At 42.1% G+C, this 8,473-nt stretch overlaps 1 protein-coding gene across 2 annotated transcripts in view; it reads left to right on the top strand.

Moving 5' to 3' along the window:
• Nucleotides 1–1,607: 1,607 nt before the first annotated feature.
• The window catches only part of exoc2 (exocyst complex component 2), a 47,727-nt gene continuing 40,861 nt past the window's right edge, over nt 1,608–8,473 (top strand). For both annotated transcript variants that reach the window (XM_035653914.1, XM_035653913.1), the window contains exon 1: nt 1,608–1,677. The gene's annotated coding sequence lies outside the window, so the exon portion shown is untranslated. The remainder of the gene's footprint in view (nt 1,678–8,473) is intronic.

The following is an 8,473-nucleotide window of genomic DNA, read 5'->3' as shown; positions in this document are numbered from 1 at the left end:
AAGAGTGGTATCAATTGTCTCATCTTGGAAAGAAAGCAAATAAGTGTATTTCCCAAAAGGTCAAACTATTCCTTGAGTAAACATTAAAACATTTTTCAGAGAATATTTGACACATATAGTGTGCCAAATGACCCATTCATTTGTAGATTCACCAGTTGGTATGTGTGATATGCCACTAATGTTCTCATTCAGTGGCAAAGGCTATACCACTGAGACCAAGATCAAGATCTTCCAGCGTCATTGCTGTAAGTTGATGTTTATATAGACAAACAGCCCCTGTGTTGCATCAGCATCTGTGCAAACTCTCAAGTCACAGTTTGATCCCTCAATTATCAGATTACCCAGTCTAATTGGACAATATGGTTTCCCCGGGGATTGGGCCTTGCCTTATCACAGAAATTCTTTCTGCCCTGCACAATTTGGTGAGATAAATGTAATGGTATCAGTGTTCTGTGTGTGCCTGGGTGGTCTCTGTTGCATTTCTAATGATGCTGCGCCTTTCCCAGAACAAGTGGAAATACCTCAGTGATGCACCGTGAAAAGAGAGATGAGGAAAGAAGCAAAGCTCCCAGTAGGCCTCAGAATTCTCACACAAAGGACACCCAACACTTCAGAGGCTGATAATGTGGTTTTTGCCACATTTAATATTACTTTCACTAGTCAGCTCATACATCAAACTGCTCTTTAGGTGTTGTTACAGCACATAATATCTCACATTACTTCTTAAAAAGGCCCTTTATGACAGAGGAGCACAACAAACAGGTTAGTATGATGTGAAACGCAATTTTTTAAGCTCGGCCAGATCATGAATCTGTCTGTTTAGGTAGTTTGTATTGTGTAACAGTAGGATGTCTGCAAGGCTGCAGTGGTAGAAGACGTATTGAGATCCACAATGTAAAAACACTCAACTCAAGCATAATGTCACAATTACGCAGAATGACCCCTTTCTGTGTGCCCTATTATAATATATATTAGCTTATATTGTTAGATTATTGTTTTTATTGATGCATTAACATATAAGCAGCATTTTAATGTTGCTGTTTGAGGTAGAGCTCATTGTAACTGCTTTCTACACTGCTGGGTAGTTTAATCTATCATATTTTATAAGATGATCAAAGATTATCACACTTTCTGAATTGTAAAGTAACTACAACTGTCAGAAAAATGAAAAAAGTACGATATTTACCATTGAAATGTAGTGGAGTAGAAGTATAAAGCCATACAAAAATTGTTATGTTGCTATCATGTTATTGAGTAAACTAAAAGTATTGAGTAAATGTACTCATACTTTCTACCGCTGCTGGGCTGTATACTGGACAGAGAAAATGGTAAAGAACGCAAAGAAAGAAAGCACATTTAGGTTTCTGTATATTTATATTAATTCTACTTTTAGAATCGTTTTTGAGGTCATAGAGAGTAATGAGTCAAAGTAGGACATATAATGTGCAAAAATTATAAATGTATATATTTTTCAGAGGGAGTAGGGTGTGACTAAATCAAACGATAAAGCGATAAATTGGCAGATTACATGTATATCAAGGACTTTATCCATACCATTAATTAGTTAAGTTTGTCGCAAATTGTTCATTTTATTTTGAAGGCTGTGGCTGAGAACGGAAAGCCGGAAGGAGTCACATGACACAGGAAGCGGGCGCTGCAGTCCAGCCTTTGTAAACTGTAAGTTGTCATTTATTTAAGATATTTTCCTCCTAAATGATGATATTAGAGTCACAAATATCTGTGGTAGGACAGCTGATAGTATACGCCGTTTGTAACATTACGACGAACACAAATGACAGCCTCTGTTAACCCTTCCGGCATTACGAATAGCTCGGTTAGCCGAAGCTAACGTTGCATGTCAAAAATATATATTATTATATAAAACAAAGCTGTCGTACCTTTCTCTAAAACCACTGAGGGGTTGTTTGCCATGTTGCACGGTTCGTCTGTAACGTATTGACGATGTTAAATGATGGAAACAGCTGACAGATGCGCTTAATGTTGTCATCTTGCACCGCCTTAACGGCAGCTGCACCAAACCCCATTTAAATATCTGTCAATTTTAAAGGTGTTGGTGCATTGTTTGTGCAGGAGAGCTTATTTTAAGGTATCTTGTTATCCGTGTACTTCTGGTGATTTCGGCTTGTTTGTGCCTCATCGGGTGCTCTTCATTGTCTAACTGTGGTCATAGCTGCAAACCTACCATAGACAGCTCTCTCTGCATCGCTGTGTTTCCATGTTTTGCTCTGTCTTTTGCTCCTCTCTCGTCTAGTGAGTTATATAGTGACATAGAGTCGGTGTAGTATTGTAAAAAGTCCCCAAACTAGGCAATGCCCAGACTACTACACAGACCTTTAGCTGTTGTCCTTTTTGTTGTAATGGAAAAGAAGCAATCCCTGCAAATATACCAGACCTAAATCAGAAACCTCTCTCCTCCACCCCTCCAACATACAGCGTTGGATTCAGCTCTCTTGATGTGATCCAGTGAAGCATTTACCATGGTTTGATTGTGATAACTTGAAACAGCACTAGTCTGTTAGAGGAGTCAATTCCAATACAAATAGATGAACTGGATTTAACACAGAAACAATGATTGCCTATGAAGGCCTCTATAAAAACGTATTGGGTTTAACACCTTGCTTATGCTTGAGACACATTTGTGTAATGTATACAGATGGGAATGAGCAAAAAAGAAAGAGACGATGACCCTACGTGACCTCGTATGACTCAGCTTTCCACTGATTGGAAAACACTTTGATGGATAAACACGCTGCAGAATACTCTTTAATTAGGCTTTTTAAAACACAAGTTGTCCATAATATTCATTGATTGTAGATAACAAATTATTGTTTTATATTATGGTCCAATCAATGTCCCATTAAGCATCTTGATTGCGAGTAAACAGTGGTCACCCTTGTCTCAGTGCCACGGCTGTGTCAGACACAGATAGATAATCATCTGAACCGAGTTATTTCTCCATCATTGGCAGCAATTTGTTGGCTTGTTTTGCGAAACTGGATATCAGCGCTGCTCTTTAGGAATCAGTGCTTTTTTTTTTTGTGTAACATTCTCTCAGTCTGCTAATTTAGAAGCTTATAAGGTTATCTCTCATGACTGAGTCTCATATTTGCCAATTATTTTCTTGATGACACAATTGTTGTTGTCTATAACATGTCTTAACATTTAGGAGACTGGAACTTCTGAAGTTGCTTTAAATAAATAGATTTGATCTTTGTCCTTCCACCGTGTCTTTAAAACCCTGGAACTACAGGGGGAGGGGTTACATTATGTAAAGCATGCTTTTAGTTTTGACAGTTGAAGCTGTTTGATCGGTTACAAGAGAACTAGTGGTCGACCAATATGGGTTTTTTTTAAGGCCAATGCCAATATTTAGAGAGCAGCGTGGCCTTGGGTTAATAAATGTAAAATCCCTAAAAACATAATGTGTATTCAGCACGAGCCAGAGTCCATGTTCGAATGGATTTGCTGTCATTTAGGATGGGAGAAACATGTTAACCTTTAGAAAAGACGGCGGTGACGGAGGAGAGTTACAGTACAGATAACGGGCTGTCTGTCACTAAAGTGGACACATCCAGTGTCGCAGCATTCTCCGTCATTTATTGGTGAACACTGAGTAGACTGTGTGTGTGGGTTGAAACACCTGGGCCCGACACAGACGGATCAGATTCCAGTTTGATGTTTGGTCCTAAAAGCGCTTTTTTTTTTAGTTGCAGTGAGCAGTTCCAACATGAGCTCTGTTAGACTGTTAGATGCAGCCAGTGGTATGTTACTACATCAAGTAAACACAGTTCAAGCGGAGGTTGCACATCCAGCTGTTTTCTAGGAGCTCTTAAGGTTAACATATTACTTACTTGGAAAACCTTAAGTCCTCCCTGTTCAGCTCAGCCTCATTAAGAGTAGTGATTTCAAACAGAACAGTCTAACCGGTAGAATCCCTCCTCAAACATTATTACAACACGCTTCCTTTAAGTAGGCTTTTTCTGGGTGCCGTGTGTGTTTGTTCAAGTGATCGATTATATGAGAGAGCCAGTCAGAGTAATTGATTGACAGGTGGTTGCAGGCAGGCCCCACGCAGCAGCAACACGTCGTCATTGAGCTCCTCCATCATTCGTGTCCTCAGCCCTGCAGTGAGAGCCTACGGAGGATCTCCTTCTGTCCCCCAGAGTCAGCACTGCTTGGCTGGGGGGTGGCGGGGGCAAGGCTACACTGATCCATTTCCTGCCCCCCTCTTGGGGCTCTAATTGTAAAATTTGGGTGGCCCCGTTGTTTGTTTTGGTGGAATGTGGTGGGTGGTGTTTTTTCGAGGCTTGTCCTCAGTGCCGCGGCTCCGTAGACTTCGGGGGTGAGAGGAGCGACGGGGGTCAGGCCGAGCCTTGTTTGTGAAGCGGCACTTCTCTCTCACCCCCGTCTGCTCGCTGCAGTCCGCCCCACCTGGTAGCCTCCTCCCTGCTGACAGGCTTGCTGGGCCGCTGGTTTTCACAGTGTGGTTCCTGTGACCCGGTCAGACCTGGACCGTCACACAGAGGAGCTCTGGGCTGAGAGAGCGGCTCACAGCACGGCTCCATACTAATGCAGTCAGCTTATGTAGTGCACATCCTCATCAGAGACACAGAGATTGCACTGTGACACAGTTTGATTCCTCAGCTTTTCTTGATTTCGGCTTATTAATTGAACGACTTGCTGCTTTTTGCTGTGTTATGTTTTGTGTTATGTGATAATAAACGGAATATTTAGTCAGACAAAAAACTATTTTAAGACATGCTACATGCATTTTTAACTATTTCCTGACACCGATTTTTACAGACAGAATGATTATTCGAGTAAAATGTTGTTTATTTCAGCCCTAGTTGATGACTTAATTAATCAATTCCCAGAACAATAATCAACAACTTGGGTTATGCCTTGTAGTTATCAAAATTGCCATTTGCTGTTTTTCTGTGTTTCACATTGTAAACTGAATGCAGTGCCAAACGGTCACTGGTTTCAGCTGACAAATGTAAGAAAATGTGTTTTTAGTCTTCTGTGATAGTAAATTCAACATTTGGGGGTTCTGGACTGTCGGCCAGACAAAACAAGCAGTTTGAAGACTTCAGCCCGGGCTCTGGGAAATTGCCTTTTTTTAAACATTTGTCAATATTTTCTGACCATTTATTGAACAAACATTTTGTGATTAATTGAGAAAATAATTGGCAGGTTAGCTGCATCCTTATAAACACTCAATTAATAGAAAAAGGAATCAGCAGATTCCTAACTGTAATATTATGAATTAGCTGCAGCCCTGAGTAAAGGGGTTGATTTGGACTGTAAGCAATAATGTTTGTATAATGGTGACGGTATGGGACGAGGACGGTTCTCACGCTGGTGGTTCTATGTAAAGCAGCTGGGGGTGTTACAGCCGGCCTTGTGAAGGTTCAAATCTCTCCATTTCGCCATGTCACTGGGCAAAGCCGCCTGTCTCCAGTCTCCTAATCCTCTGAAAACATCTTCCTGCATTTGCAAGCCTATACTTCACATTTCTGTTTATTGTTCCAGGATTTTTATATGGGAAATTGGGGACTTCACTCCGTCAGGCCTTGCTCTGCAAAAGCACTTGAGACTGACAAACAAACAAACAGCACAGCCATAAAGATAACAAAGCCTGTGGGCAGACATCACGATGGTCGGATAGTGAGCCAGAGGCACACTGATCGCCGTGTCCTCTTTCCTCTGGCACGGAAGACTCTCCGTGAAGGCTGGAGGAGCTGACTCACTGTGGAGAACTTGGTGACTGGACAGACACAACCTGCTCAGCTCACGTTATTTCTGATCCGTTTCTGTGGAATATGATACAGCTGACACATTCGGGTCGATTTATCGGCTACGTTGCCCCCTCCACACCTTTGCAGGCGTGTGGTGGTCTGGGTGTGAGCGAACACTGTGGACGATTGTTCAGAGCTTCGCCCAGCCTGTGTGATCAGACCACTCGTCTCAGGCTGGGTGATGTTTGGCCCGCTCTGTCCGGTGTATCTTTGATGGAATCTGGTGTTTGTGTAATGTTGGGGAGCACGGAGTGAAATGGTTTAGTGTGTGGGGAGGGGTGGGGGTGGGGTTCAGAGCCCGGCTTAGTGTCTTAGCCTTCTCTGATGGAAGAACGGTCAGGGGGAGTGGTATGGACTGTCAAAGCTTGTCCCCCTAAACCCATAACTCTCTCTTAACACACAACACACACACAAACACATTTCACACACACACACACTTTCCAATCACTGCCATATGCAAGTCACCTTTGAGCTGAGAGCAGCACATGATCTAAGGTATGAGCGTCTCCTTCATGTGGCAGCGTGTGGGGCAGGTAGAGTCTCATGTCTGTTTCCAACCGGTTGAAATGAAGAGCTAAGGTCAGCTGATGTGTGTGTGTGTGTGTGTGTGATCTGAGTGGAGGTTTTAACCCCTGACACGTGACTGTGTTGCATTATTTGGAAGACTATTAAGATTCTTGTCATACAGAGCAGATGTTTGTCTTCGGTGTCCGTTCTCTTTGTTTGATAGGACACAGTGGAGAATGAGGGGGGGTGACATGCAACAAAGCCCCTGATTTGAACCAGAGGCACTGTAATTACGTCGTACATTAAGTTGGGTGATCATTCTAGATCTGCAGCTCACAAATATGATCATTTCTGATTAATTATGATTTGTATCAATTATTTAGCGTACAAAATTGTGGAAAATATCCATTAAAATTTCTCAGAGCCCAAAGTCTTAGTTTGTCAACAGTCTAAAGCCGAAAATACTCAATTTCTAATTAAGTAATCCTCATATTGTCGACGCTGGCGCAGCAAATGTTTGGCATGTTTGCCTTTATGAATGACTTTAACACCTAAAGAGGATTTTACTGTGTATGAAGTAATTTGTTTAAATTCTAGATAATTTGATGTTATTGTCCATCAACTTTTAGTGGAATTATATCGTGTTAATAAGATTGTTTTAGTGAAATTCTGAGCAAATTATAATTAAAATACTTGCAAAATGAGTTTATGTGACTTTTGTCTGATGTACTGGACAACAGTGAAACACAAATTATATTATTTTATATGTTATTTGTCCTATTTATTTTATTATTAGAAACATTCTTTAATATGGCGATACTGATTTCAATCATATAAGTAAATCTTTATTGCAGTAAATTAGTTATTTAGTTGCAGCAACAATTGAGCAATACTATTTATCACAACCAGTTAAAAATGTAGTTGTCTGTTTACCGTAAATGTTCTTCCCTGCAGGCCACTTAATCAAAGTGAGCTGAAAACAACGGCGTGTGATGGGGCATACAGTTCACCAGTGAACGGGGAACACTTCATTTGATGCACGAGAGCCTCTACTCGAAACTCAAAGCACAGATATCACAAGCTCCATTCATTTCAAAGTGGTTGTCTCATATAGTAGTCGTTTCCGACGTGTGCAGCTGCCGTCGTCTCTCCAAACCTTGTTTTAACCCCAGTAGCAGGGGGAATCAACCACATGTCCTCATCTGAAAATCTGTCTACATGACACTATCAAGTCCCCAGCAGTCTTCCTTTTTAAGACAAAGAAATCCACTGCTGCCATCTGCCATTGAGCACAGCATTTTCTGGGGTGTACTGCGGCATGTGGAAATGAAATGGTTTCATGTGACAGGGAGATTTGTTTAGAGCCTTAATGAAAAGTCTTTCCTTTGTGTGCGCGTACTGCAGCACAAAGCCAAGACCAGGGTTGCCGCTTATTAGCAGCGCTGCAAGAAGATCCCCAGCCTCAGACTTCCACAGCTACCACACAGATTAGAGCCAGCCCTGCTGTTTGTTAGTCCGCCTCCAAGGAAAACAAACCTGCCTTTTTAGCTCTATTACCAGAGAGAGAGAGAGAGAGAGAGAGAGAGAGGGGTTGGGGGCTAACGGCATCATGGTTGGAAGAGAATGGAGTGAGAGAAAAGGGGCTAAATCTGCTTGTGTGTTGTCACTGATTAAATTTAGCCTTCGCAGTACGACATGGCTTGACACATGTTGGAAGAAAGTGGGGTATATAATCTTATGGGGATCCTCTGATGCCCCCTAGAGGTTAATTCCTTTATCCCGCTTGTGGAAAAATGGAGCCTGCCTCATCAGTTTCCAGTTGGAGCTTCAGAAAGCTCTTCTTTTGTTTTCCTCTTCACGCTGCTTTTAGGAAAAATTCATTCATTTAGTCTGTATAAAGTTATAGTTTCTATTACCTCGTTTGCAGGGCATTTGTGATGGTGTGTGACATGAGACGTGTACGAGTCCCCTGTGTGTGTGTGTGTGTGTGTGTGTTACAGAGCGGGGTCTGGGCAGTGTTCCCGTGTCCATGCACAGCCCCCAGAGTAAAGTAAACACAGCGGCTCTTTTCTCATCCCAGCCGTCAGCAGGCTCTCCCCAGGCCCGCGCCAGAGACCACACACCCAGACCACACACACACACACACA

The sequence above is a fragment of the Morone saxatilis genome, unplaced genomic scaffold (assembly GCF_004916995.1).
Source record: "Morone saxatilis isolate NCDOM2014 unplaced genomic scaffold, NCSU_SB_2.0 Contig12, whole genome shotgun sequence".
NCBI lineage: Eukaryota > Metazoa > Chordata > Actinopteri > Moronidae > Morone > Morone saxatilis.
This window is presented reverse-complemented; position numbering and strand designations above follow the sequence as displayed.